Source organism: Otolemur garnettii, unplaced genomic scaffold (assembly GCF_000181295.1).
Source record: "Otolemur garnettii isolate 467f Iridium unplaced genomic scaffold, OtoGar3 scaffold00020, whole genome shotgun sequence".
Taxonomy (NCBI): Eukaryota; Metazoa; Chordata; class Mammalia; order Primates; family Galagidae; genus Otolemur; species Otolemur garnettii.
In genome coordinates, this window is record NW_003852415.1 from 15,552,222 (window position 1) to 15,564,863 (window position 12,642).

At 47.4% G+C, this 12,642-nt stretch overlaps 1 protein-coding gene across 3 annotated transcripts in view; it reads right to left on the reverse strand.

The window, feature by feature from the left end:
* The window catches only part of FOXN3 (forkhead box N3), a 398,381-nt gene that overhangs the window by 255,394 nt on the left and 130,345 nt on the right, over positions 1–12,642 (reverse strand). Inside the window, exon 1 of one of the 3 annotated variants that reach the window (XM_023511514.1) lies at positions 2,270–2,406. The exons of the other annotated variants lie outside the window; for them this stretch is intronic. The gene's annotated coding sequence lies outside the window, so the exon portion shown is untranslated. Of the gene's footprint in view, positions 1–2,269; positions 2,407–12,642 lie in introns of those variants that run through there. 3 annotated transcript variants of the gene reach the window in all.

The following is a 12,642-nucleotide window of genomic DNA, read 5'->3' on the forward strand; positions in this document are numbered from 1 at the left end:
TCGCTTGAACCCAAGAGTTTGAGGTTGCTGTGAGCTGTGAAGCCATAGCACTCTACCCAGGGGGACAGCTTGAGGCTCTGTCTAAAAAAAAAAAAAAAAGAAAAGAAATTACTGTGAGCTATACTGACACCACTAGCCTGGGCAATAGAGTAAGACTCTGTCTAAATATATAAGTGTTAAAAAAAGAAAAAAAGAATTAAATTATACCAAACGATAATGTTGCCTCTTTAAAAATACTTAGCTACAAAATTTAAAAGCTGGGTAAAAACCCAGTAAGGGTGAAGAAGTAAAGAAATAGGCACTCTTTTCAGTACTGATGGGGTGTTTGTTAGTGGATCCCACCATGTGGGTGGTGTATTTGACAATGTCCATTAAAACTGAAAATGCACCTTAGCTTGGACCCACCAATTCCCCTTTTCAGCATTCACTGCACAGAAATACACTGTTATAGACTGAATGTCTGTGTCCCCCAACATTTATATGTTGAAGCCCAGTGTGATATAATTTAGAGATGAGGCTTCTGGGAGATAATTAGGTTTAGATCAGGTTATGAGGGTGGGGTTCCCGTAATGGGATTAGTGCCCTCATAAGAAGGTAAGAAGGTGGTTATGGTATCCACAAAATAGGAAGAGAGCCCTCACCAGGAAGCCCATTGTCCAGCACTTTGATCTTGAACTTCCTGGCTTTCAGGACTATGAGAAATACAGGCTTGTTGTTTAAGCCACCCATTTAGAGTATTTTGTTATAGCAGCCTAAGCTTAGATATACACAGCTGTGCAAAAATATGCATGCACAAGAATTAGTTTAGCATCTTTTGTAATAGAGAAAAACTAGAAGGAACTCCATGTCCATCAACAAAAAGTCAGAGACCTAGCTCCTGGTCCACTCATAGAATGGAAACCCAGTTTACCTTTCACAACAAGGTAAACTGAACTGTTGATGGGGAAAGATGCTCGGAGCAAAGAGCATGTTGTAGAACGAGATATCGAGTCTACTTTTTCCTAAAATAGTATTAGATGTGTTGACATATGCATAAAAAATCTTTAACAGGTAGTAGACAACTAGGGACTTTAAACTTTACATGATAAGCACATCTACATTGGTAGAATTTTAACTTTTTTTTTAATTTTTTTTTTTTTTTAATACAGAGCCTCAAGCCCTGGGTAGAGTACCATGGCATCACAGCTCACAGCAGCCTCCAAATCCTGGGCTTAAGTGATTCTCTTGCCTCCACCTCCCAAGTAGCTGCGACAACAGCCGCCTGCCACAATGCCCAGCTATTTTTTGGTTGCAGCCATCATTGTTTGGCAGGCCCGGGCTGGATTTGAACCCACCAGCTCAGGTGTATATGGCTGGCACCTTAGCTACTTGAGCCACAGGTGCTGAGCCACGGTTTATTTTTTACCATTAAACAACAACTTGTAATCAGAAGGAAAAAAGGGAACTCCTCCATCTTCATGTTGTTTAATTATCTTCCAAACTATCTCTGACCCAAGTTAATTCTTTGCCCTTATCGTGGAGACAGAAGAAGATCTGTTTTTTATATGTTCCAGAATCTAGAGAATAGTGGTTATGGGCTGTGTATTTGATCCACTTAATTCCATTTGATAAATGGCTCAAAATCCCAACTCTTCAAAACCCCCCCATACTAACAATTTTCTGTGCCTGAGAAGTGGCCAGGGTGAACAGAATGCAGGACAGTGACTCAGGAGTGCCAGCTGACGCATACTTTCTTCCTATATTCCAGTTTCCACATCAGTGAGAGTAAGGGCCTGATGGAAATCATCTCTAAAGTTCTCTATGAAAGACCCTGACCCCACTGCACTAAGGCCTCCCATAGGAGGACTACTCAATTAGCATTTGTTAAAATCCTGAAGGACAGAGACAGGCCTGAAGTCAGGAAACAGTGGGAAAGGAAAATCTGAGAAAAGCCCTACTAGCTCTAGTCTGGAGTTAGTCAGCCAAGGGGAAACAAGGAAAGGGTCTCGATGGTATAGAAAATTCAGGGAACTGAACATCTGTCATTCCGGGATGGTATGAGCTGTCACAATAATGGGGAAGAAGAGAGGACACATAAGAGGTGAGCAGAGGCACCACCATCTAATGGGAGGGGGCAGAGATGTTAACCCTGCTTTAAAGAATGGTTCCACACGAGTCCCACCCAACGATCCATGCTAGCCTGGGGAGTAATGTGTAGGGTGCCCACCAGATTAATAACCAGCTGAGCCAGGTAGGCAGCAGCCAGTCTCTGCAGTAAGGGTTTCCTTACCTGACAGCAGGGCGGGGCCTGGGCCGGGGGCTGGCTGTGTGGGAGGTGAAGGAGAGCATGGAGGAAGACCACCAGGATCTCAGGGACACGGCCCACCTTCTGCAGCCTGCTCTCAAGTCATCCAAGTCTTAAAAGTGCAATTGCCGGCTCGGCGCCTATAGCTCAACCGGCTAAGGCGCCAGCCACGTACACCTAAGGTGGCGGGTTCGAGTCCCCAGCCCGGACCCGCCAAACAACAATGACGGCTGCAACCAAAAAATGGCCAGGCGTTGTGGCGGGCGCCTGTAGTCCCAGCTACTTGGGAGGCGGAGGCAGGAGACTCGCTTGAGCCCGGGAGTTGGAGGTTGCTGTGAGCTGTAATGCCATGGCACTCTACCCAGGGGGACAGCTTGAGGCTCTGTCTCAAAAAAAAAAAAAAAAAGTGCAATTGCCTAACCCCAAATGGCCCATTCTGGTGGGCCTGAATAATCTGCTATAATTGTACTTTCCCTTTAACAAACACTGATAAATAATTAAACTCCCTCAAGGATCCAAATCTCTACAGTTACATGCCTGATTAAATTCTAACCAAAGAGGCTCTGGGCCCTGTAGTTCAAGGCCTTCATATGGGGTCTCAGGGCATATGCTCTTACTCTCTCAGCCTAGGCCGTGTCCCAGGCCCCAGCAGGCCACTGTTGCCAGGTTTAAACTCCAGAAAACAGAAACCCTGTCTACCTTATTCCCCACAGCATCTTCAGCAACAAGAACAATGCCTGGCACATAGTCATTGCCCAAGAAGTATGTTTTGAATGAAAGAGGTAGAAAAAACCGCCTAGGCTGAGGAGCCAGTCAGAGCTGAGGGGCCTTGGCCAGATCACTTAACTCTACGAGCCCTGGTTCTCCATCTGTGAAGTGGAATTTAAAAACACCTTCCAGGGCTTTGGAAAAGATTGAAATAATACGTGGGAAACATCCAGCACGGGCAGCCTTGTTCATAGGACATGGGCGATAAATTAGTCTCACCATCATTAATAACTCAAACTCACGCTGGAGTCCCTTCATGCCTTGTCATCACAAGCATCACATAAAGTTACACAACTCGAGTCTAGGACTTGCCCGTTGGGAGCTACAAGTTAATAACCTGCATTGTAATAGTCTCCTCTTTCAACATAGCAGTAGTCCTGTCTCTTCTTCAAAGCAGATTTACTCGGAACTCTATCAGTTGGTTCGTTGTCTTCAGAGACCTTCACGAATTGCCCGGAAAGGTGTGTGCAGCAGAAGACAGAAGTGCCGGTTCAGCCCTGGCCCAAACTGCCAAGGTTTGATTCTGACTCTGCTTCCTGATACCAGGGCCTGTTTACTTGGGAAAACCCGACGTGGTCTAGTGGCTGCAAAATAGAATCTGGAGCCGAATACCTAGGTTTGAATCCTGGCTCCACCACTCCAACTGGATGACATTGGGCAAGTGACTTAACCACTTAGACCTCAGCATTCTCATCTGGAAAATGGGAACAATAACAGTACCTCCCTGGGGGAAGGGAGAAAAGGAATCAGGAGATTGTACTTCTCCTGCTTTGTGGGCAATCGTGGAGATCGACCAGCCTATCCGCAGAAACCCTGCCAGGAGGAATCCTTGCCATGAAGACCATCTTTTCTATGTTTTTCCACTTTTATTAATCATACAATCATTTGGGAGATTTTGAAGGAAAAAGACACGAATATGGGTGAGTTTGTGGAAGGCTAAAGCGGACATCAGCCTTGCCTGTGTGCACGTTACTCTTACATCAGAGTGATCAGGAGACCTGCAGGAAGGAAGGCAGTGTGGTCACACACCGGGTGAGAGAGAGGAGTGTGGCTCCCAGGGCTTCCCAGCCAGGCCTTCAAGGTTATTTCCCTTTAAAAACAAATCCCCCTCACTATTTCCCTGTCCCCTGACCAAGACTCCCGCTCTTGGGGCCTTACAGGCTCAGCTCTGCTTGCCTTGCCCTGATACTGGAAAGAAACAAGGTATACTTTTGGAGGCAGCCACTGAGAACCCTCCTCGGGTGCCCTGAGCTTTCCATGGAATGACTTTCCTTCCCTGGGGTGAGCAGATTGTTCGTGCCCCAAGCTCAGCACACGGGTAACCCGTGGGTGCCACCTGTCTCTGTGATGCCCTTTACCTCGTATTTTACAAGGCTGTTCTCAGGAAAACAACCCCTTTCTTTCTGTACTCAGCAGGCAGATACAATGTGAACTGGAAGCTTGGCTGTTATGCTTGTGACTAATTTGGGTTTCAAGTGCAGTTCTGCCAGGCCTGAAAACAAATGATCTGCCCTGGTTACGTTGTCTTGGGTATGGAGCCCTCTCTCTGGGTCCATGTGAGTCTCTGTGAACACAGCAATCGGGACCCCCTGAAGGTCCCAGTCAATGAGTGCATCCACAGTTTGGCTGGTCCCGCACTGGAGAAGATAAAGTCCTTAAGTAAAGATTCACCACGCTCCATCCAGCCCCTCTCCCTTTGACTCCAGCCAAGAGTCAAAGTCGATATTTGCTGAGTGGAAGAGGACAAAAGGAAACAAATTCGTTTGCAAGCTCTCCAAACAAACTAGAAAAAGTAATTCTCCACTGTTTACCCCGTCCTCTTGTAAGAAGGTTAAGCTAATATGTCCCTACTTTTGAGAGAATCTCAACAATTTGTGATCACAGACCAGCAGTTGGCTGTCTGAATAGGGTGTTTGCAAAGAGATGTGCAGGATGCATCCTTCAATAAGGAAAAGAACCATTTTCAATGACTTTATAACAGGCCAGCACAGTGGCTCATGCCTAGAATACTAGCATTTGGGGAAAGCTGAGGTAGAAGGCTCGCTTAAGGCCAGGAGTTTGAGATCAGCATGAGCTATACAGTGAGACCGCATCTCAAAAAAAAAAAAATAGAAAAATTAGCCAGGCATGGTAGTGTGTACCTGGTCCCAAGGTACTTGGGAGGTTGAAGTAGGAGGACTGCTTGAACCCAGGAACATGAGGTTGCTATGAGCTAGATTGAGGCCATGACACTTGAGCCTGGGCAACAGAGAAAGACTCTGTCTCAAGAAATATATATATATATATATATAGAGAGAGAGAGAGAGAGAGACTTAAAATTACAACATTATGACACTGCTGCTACTTCAGACCAGCAGAGGCTTGGGAAACCTTAGAAAGGTCACAATTTTTCTTGACAATCCACTGAGGAGCTAGATCATTAAAGGAGCCCTTTTGGTCAGAATGAACTTAAATCTGTGCTCAAACCATTAGCTTTTGGGGTACAAGGACAACACATAAGCATCAGAAGGAACCTTAGGATCACCTATTTCATAGTGGTGGGGAAAAAATGAGGTCCAGTGAGATTAGAGGAGTTGACCCAGAATGCTTAGCGGACCGAGGGCAGAGCCAAGACTAGAACACGTCACACAGCCTGTCTCAGGAGAACGGGGACTTCTGCTAATGCCACTTGCTTTTCGCCCCTTTTCCCTGGCAGGGCAGGGAGGATACTCCCACAAAAGGGGCTGAGGGGCAGCTGGAAGCACGCCCACTCTCACTCCCTTCGGCCACAGTTTTCACTGCCTCTTCTGCCTTTGCAATAGACAACCGGAGGGCTGGACACGGCGACTCACACCTGTGATCCTAGCACTCTGGGAGGCCGAGGCGGGCAGATCCCTTGAGTGTAGGAGTTCGAGACCAGCCTGAGCAAGAGTGAGACCATGTCTCTACTAAAAAACTAGCTAGGCCTTGGGGTGCCTACCTGCTGTCTCAGATGCTCGGGAGCCTGAGGCAAAAAGATCGCTTACACTCAACTTGAGGTTGTTGATCTGTGACGCCACAGCACTCTACCCAGGGCAAGAGAGTGAGACTCTGTCAGTGCACCGTGAAACCCAGGTGCTAGGAAGGTAACTGCCTGCGGAGGGCTGCAGTCTCACAATGGAAGCCTAAAGCCAGACAGCAGCTAGAAGGGGACTGTGAGGTGCACGTCTGCGTGGGACAAGTGCTCAAGACCGTCAGCCCTACAGCTAGAGGGGAAGATGATATAGACTCTGCCCTGCAGCTGCTAAGCAATACCATGAGGAGTCCCTGCAGCCCAGTCTGTGCTGGAATCCTCCTGAGAGCCCTCAGCACTCTTATCTGGAATCATTATTTGCTTTCCCTTCTCCAGAAAGCCAAGCTACTTCTCCAGGTGGGAAAAGTGAAGAGTTTCTTTCTCTCTGCGTTTTGTTCTAAAAGACAGGGACATCCTAGTTACATCTTTTTCTCCTAAGCGTTCCAGGGAAGCCTTGTAGACTGTGTCTAACAGGGCTGCTGCCCCCAAACGACATTCTCAAAAGGTCAAAACCAAACACGAGTGCTTCGATTAAATGTGAACATTTCTTTCCTGGTGCCCGGGTGCTGTTTAATCTGTGTGGGATTAAGTAACCCACAAGAGTATCTCTCTCTCCCCCCAGAAAACTGAAGGAAACACCTAAATAACAGCCCACATCCAGCTTTCCTCCTATATAACAAATGCCAGCGATATGCAAACACAGACCCTTGGCAGTGAACGCTGCTTGGTCAGAGTGCAAGGTGAGCAGGAGCCACTCTTCTTGCTTCTTGTAACTCTCTCTCTCTCTGCCTGGGAGAAGGAACGTAGTTAGGCTAAACCCAGGAGTCACTCCAGGTCAGATCCACACGTAGTGGGCACCACCTTTGTCGCTCGAAAGCATAGAACACGGAGAAAACTAAGGAGAGTTAACAATCAACAGTCATTTATTCTACACGCCCTTGCATTGGCCAGGCATTGGGGAACTCACAAAAGCCATCCCTTTGGTGAAATAAGTAAATAAATAAAGCTTTGTCATTGCTACCCATCCTTGTATCTCCAGGATGCAACACAGAATTGCTTTGTGGTAGCAATTCAACTAACATTTTTAGAATAAATAAATCAGACATTCCTGAAACAATGAGCAAACTAAGTTTGAAAGAGATGAAGAAACACACACATATTTATATACCACGTGCATGTGGCGAGGGTATATAAAAACCAGTGACATCCTCTAAGGAAGGGCCGTGGTCTAGTTACTAGTACCGTACCAATGTCAATCTCCTGGCTGTGATCAATGTACAACAGTTATGTAAGATGTTATCATTGGAGGAAGCTGCAGGAAGGGCACATGGGTCCTCTCAGTACTATTTTTGCAACTTCTGAGTCAAAATTAAAAGTTTCAAAAGATAAAACAAAAATAAAGGCAAGATGTTCCAGATGCCAAGTGAGCAGTGAACGGAAGAAATTTTCAGCTTCCTTCCTGTGAAGACCCCGCTCTAGTCACATACCTGACACCTCCCAGCTGAGGGGTGAGCCCCAGGCTTTCTTTCCCACTGTCTTCTCTTCCATGGGTCTCAGAAACATCCTCCTCTCTGAGATGGCTTCCCAGGGCCCAGCACCGGGCACTTTCTCACACAGTTTATCTACTTCCTTCAGCACATGGCCCACCATCAGGAATCTCTGTTATCTGTCTTCACCCACCAGAACGTAGACGCCACAAGAGGAGGGACCTCAGCCACTTGCTTACCACAGCATGCTATGAGGGCATATCCCAGCCCCTGACACTTAAAGAATAGTTTTTTGAATGAATGATGGATACATTACTGAATTAACAAAGCAAGTGTATCGGAACAACAATGCCAAGAGAAATACTCTTGAAGCAATCATAAAAGGCAAGTCCTTTGTAAAAGGTAGCACATTTTAACTACGATTTGTAGGAATTTACTTGAAATATACAATGTGGGCTGGGTGCCTATAGCTCAACCGGCTAAGGCGCCAGCCACATACACCTAAGGTGGCGGGTTCGAATCCCCAGCCCGGACCCGCCAAACAACAATGACGGCTGCAACTAAAAAATAGCCGGGCGTTGTGGCGGGCGCCTGTGGTCCCAGCTACTTGGGAGGCGGAGGCAGGAGACTCACTTGAGCCCAGGAGTTGGAGGCTGCTGTGAGCTGTAATGCCACGGCACTCTGCCCAGGGGGACAGCTTGAGGCTCTGTCTCAAAAAAAAAAAAAAAATATATATATATATATATATACAATGTGGTATCTGGAGTAGGGGGCAGAGGGAAGATGACACTCTCAGAGCTGGTATAATCAGGAAGAGTATCCACTGGCGATCATCCAGACAGACTACCAGGTAGAATTTAAATAGAAACCAGGAAAGAGGGGTGGCACCTGTGGCTCAGTGGGTAGGGCGCCAGCACCATATACCAAGGGTGGCAAGTTCAAACCTGGCCGGGCCCAACTGCAACAACAACAACAACAACAAATAGCTGGGCATTGTGGCGGGTGCCTGTAATCCCAGCTACTAGGGAGGCTGAGGCAAGAGAATCACCTAAGCCCAGGAGTTGGAGGTTGTTGTGAGCTGTGACGCCACAGCACTCTACCAAGGGTGATAAAGCAAGACTTTGTCTCTAAAAAAAAAATAAAAAAGAAAGAAAGAAACCATGGAAGGGGAGAAAAGGATGTCCTGGAACTTGAGGACCAGTATGAAAGAAAATTTTGATGGCACCCAGACTTCGGCATTCTTAGGAAGCTGGTGACCTATTCTTAATACTCAGGGGCAGTGCTGGGCACAGGGTCATGGCAATGAATGGAACAGGACCATCCCCATGTGAGCTTCCGCTCTCCATAATTAGCTTTCTGGCTAGTAAAATTTGATCTGTAAATGTTGACTTTTGCATTAATAAATGTCCCTAATGATACAATAGGAGCTCTCCATTATTATTGGCTGTTAGAAAGTCCAGAGGCTATTTAACATTGATCAGAAAGTTGACTTTAAGGAGAAAGTAAAAATCTGCCTTTGGGGTCAACCTCTCCGTTATAGAAGGGGTTATAGAAGGGTCGCTTTGGTGAGTTCTCCTGATCATGCAAATAAAAGTCAAGTTCCTCCTCCTCTTCCTTAGGGGATCCCCTGATATTGGTAAAGTCATCTAAGGTTAAATACATCAGGCTGGGATGTAGGAAACCTGGCTAATGCTATCAAAAGCCAGCTCACCAGGGGCACATTCTTATGTGATTTCTCTTCTCTCTCCTGCCCCGCACCTAACACAGCAAGTCATTAGGAACTTCAAGGAGTATAGATGTCTTACTCCATTTTCTGTTACTGATAACAGAGTATCTGAAACTTGGTTATTTATAAAGAAAAGGGGCTCAGCACCTGTGGCTCAAGTGGCTAAGGCGCCAGCCACATACACCTAAGGTGGCAGGTTCAAATCCAGCCCGGGCCTGCCAAACAACAATGACGGCTGCAACCAAAAAATAGCCGGGCATTGTGGCAGGTGCCTGTGGTCCCAGCTACTTGGGAGGCAGAGGCAGGAGACTCGCTTGAGCCCAGGAGTTGGAGGTTGCTGTGAGCGTGATGCCACGGCACTCTACCCAGGGGGACAGCTTGAGGCTCTGGCTCAAAAAAAAAAAAAAAAAGAAAGAAAGAAAGAAAAGGAATTCATTTCTTACAGTTATAGGGGCTGGAAAGTCCAAAGATGAGCCACGTGTGGTGAGGGCCTCCTTCCAGCTGGGGATTCTATGGCGTACGCAGCAGGAAGAGGGTGAGAGGCTGAGTATGCTCACCGGCCTTCTCCGTCTCCCTTCCTCTTCTTAGTAAAGCTGCCACTTCCACTCCCCACGATGAACTTATTAATCTACTGATCCCTTAATCATCTGTGAGGGCAGAGCCATCACGATCCAATCAGCTCTTAAAGGCCCCACCTTTTAAAATTGCCACATTAGGCTCAGTGCCTATAGCTCAGCGGCTAAGGGCGCCAGCCACGTAGACCAGAGCTGGTGGGTTCAAATCCAGCCCAGGCCTGCCAAACAACAACGACAACTGCAACCAAAAAAAAGAAAAAGGCGGGCGTTGTGGCGGGCGCCTGTAGTCCCAGCTACTTGGGAGGCTGAGGCAAGAGGATGGCTTAAGCCCAAGAGTTTGAGGTTGCTGCGAGCTGAGACGTCACAAAGTATTCACAAGGTTGCAGATTAGGCAGTTTTGAAGCAACTTATTTTTACCCGTGACAGGTCTTCCTAGCCAAGTGCACTGGTCCAGGTTTTTCCCAGCTTTTGGTTCTCCTAGAGCAGGAAAGTGTTATTTCAAAAAAGTCTTTACCCAGAGAGGCATCCGGCTCCTACCTTACTGCCTCAGCTAGTGATATCACTGCTGCACGGCCATGAGATGCTGGGCTCCCTGGATGGTTTGTCTGTGGACCAATAGCTGGGGCAGCAAAGATACCCAGGGCTGCCTGTCTCCCAGCCCACTGTCCCCTGCCGAGGTTGTGCAGACAGAGCAGATCCCAGGCCTTTCTAGATTCATCAGCTCCGGGATGTGGCACAAAGAAATAAGAAGGGGTTGTGTGTGGGGGAGGGACCACGAGGTGCCCTGACCTTCTTACTGTTTCCTAGACCTGGGACTCCCTAAGCTAACTTGGGTACAGAGGCAGCTCAAGTGCCCACACTTCTTGGAGGCAGCCTTCCTCCGATTTAGGTGAATAGTATTGTTTTTACAGGCTGATAATCTGGATAGAGTACTGGGGTCATTCCCATCTCTATCTCATCAGTTTTATCTACTTGTAGACTTTATGCACGCATGTGGGCACACACACAAGTTTCTACCAGATGCTCCCTGAGCGTGTCACAGCATGCTCAATGCAGGCAGAAGCCATGAGCAAACCTGGTGCCCTCACCTCCAGCCACTTCCAAGTACCCCTGGTTTACCACTTCCACTTATTTCTCTTCCTTTTCAGCTCTCTTCTTTTCTTTTTTTTCCTTCTTTTTAGAAACAGAGTCTCACTTTGTTGCCCTTAGTAGAGTGCCATGGCATCATAGCTCACAGCAACCTCAAACTCCTGGGCTCAAGCAATTCTCTTGCCTCTGCCTCCCGAGTAGCTGGTACCACAGGCACCTGCCATAACGCCCAGCTATTCTGAGAGGCAGGGGGTCTTGCCCTTGCTCAGGCTGGTCTCAAACCCATGAACTCAGGCAATCCACCTGCCCTGGCATCCCAGAGAGCTAGGATTACAGGCGTGAGTCACCCCGTCCGGCCCCCTTTTCAGCTCTTTTCCAATAGCATCTGCCCCTTCCTAAATTGCAACTTGATAGACTGAGACATACAAACCAATCTGCTAAAAGCAAATTGAGATGTGAGTAACCAATACATCCAGCCTTCTGAGGGCCACCGTTTTGCTACCAAATATGACTAAAATGGAGCTCCAACTGTTTCTCCTCTTTGTCATCTCTCTTCCAAGTGACAGCAAGTACAGTTGCTTTCTAGTGCCACTTGACTGCTCAGAGAACTATTTTGCCCTTGAACACAAACCCCAACCATGTAGGAAATGCACTTGGAGACCTAGTTCAGACCCAGTTCTAGGCACTTGGATTAGCGAGATGAACCAAGACCTTGCCCACCAGGAGCTCCCAGCTGAGTGACAGACACACCGTAGCAGCAGTGACAACGCAGTGTGGCAAGTACTCTAAGTATGTACAGACTGTCATACTGTAAAAAATTATGGGGGTCTGGGGGCGTACGACCAGGATCCTCAAGTGCTTCCCTTCTCTTGGGGGTTTTCTCAGTTCTATTAATGTTCCCATCACCAAGCTGATCCTCCACAGACAGCTCACTGAGGGTACACTGTTGTCACATGAAGAGATATCACAGTGCCTGTCCCAGAAGAAGTGTCAGCTTTGGTTGTTGGTACTCACCACTGCTGTTGATGGTCATAACCAGGAACTTGCAAAGATCCGGGCCTGGATGGAGCCTGCAGGAGCCTACCTGGCCTCCCAAACGCAGCAGCAACACATCACCCGTCCCTTCTCCCCATGACTCTCACCACCCTAGACTCAGACCCAACTCTCTGCTGGGGAGGAAGGTGAGGGCTGAGCTAGCAAGGCAACACCACCTCCCGCAGACAGCAGGGTGACACCAGAGCTCCACCTCTGATGCTCAGGTCACTGTCCACTCCCACTGGCTCTGACTCTAGCGCCTTGTGGGCACAGAACATGTTTTATTACATCTTAGAGAAACATGGCTGCAGACATGGGAAATTTCCAATCCAGAGGAGGTTCCTGGAGAGGGTTATGTTCAACTTTTCCCACTTAAAAATACAATTATTTAGTAGATATATTTGAAACACAGGAAGAATTAAAGAAAATTTAAATGGTCCCTGGTTCTATACCGAAACAGATATTAAAAAGTGATAAACATACCCTTTTAAAAAAGGCCAAACAGCACAGGAAGCCATAAAGTGAAAGGAAAAAAAAAATCGTTCTCCCTCCTGCCTTGAACCCCAGTCCTTCCTACTTTTTTTTTTTTTTTTTTTGAGACAGAGCCTCAAGCTGTCCCCCTGGGTAGAGTGCCGTGGCATTACAGC